This window comes from Penaeus monodon, chromosome 29, assembly GCF_015228065.2.
Source record: "Penaeus monodon isolate SGIC_2016 chromosome 29, NSTDA_Pmon_1, whole genome shotgun sequence".
In the NCBI taxonomy this organism is placed as follows: domain Eukaryota; kingdom Metazoa; phylum Arthropoda; class Malacostraca; order Decapoda; family Penaeidae; genus Penaeus; species Penaeus monodon.
Genome location: NC_051414.1, coordinates 30264213 through 30264600, shown reverse-complemented (window position 1 = coordinate 30264600; position 388 = coordinate 30264213).

Below are 388 nucleotides of genomic sequence, written 5' to 3'. Positions count from 1 at the left end.
ACAATAAAAACTGTATAGTCAATGGGCGTTAAAAAGTATTTTCCTAATTTCCCTTTTTTCTCCAAATTATCTGCAAATCAATCATTAGGGAAAATCGCAGGTTAATGTCAACTACCAATAAACAAATGGGATAAAAAAGAATAAATATACAAATCAATTGATAAGAATAATAATAGCAAACCCCGTCTTTTGCAGATACAAAAAAGTCCAACGCATTTGGAGTTTCGCTAATGACGTCATTGCTGGTCATGCACGTTGAGTGGTTGCTGAATGCATTACCAGGCATAGGACGACTTAGGGGAAAACTATCGAACAACTCATTCTACTGCAGTATCAATATTAACATAACAGCACAAATGACCGCTCAAGACTTTGTTCAAAGACTTAC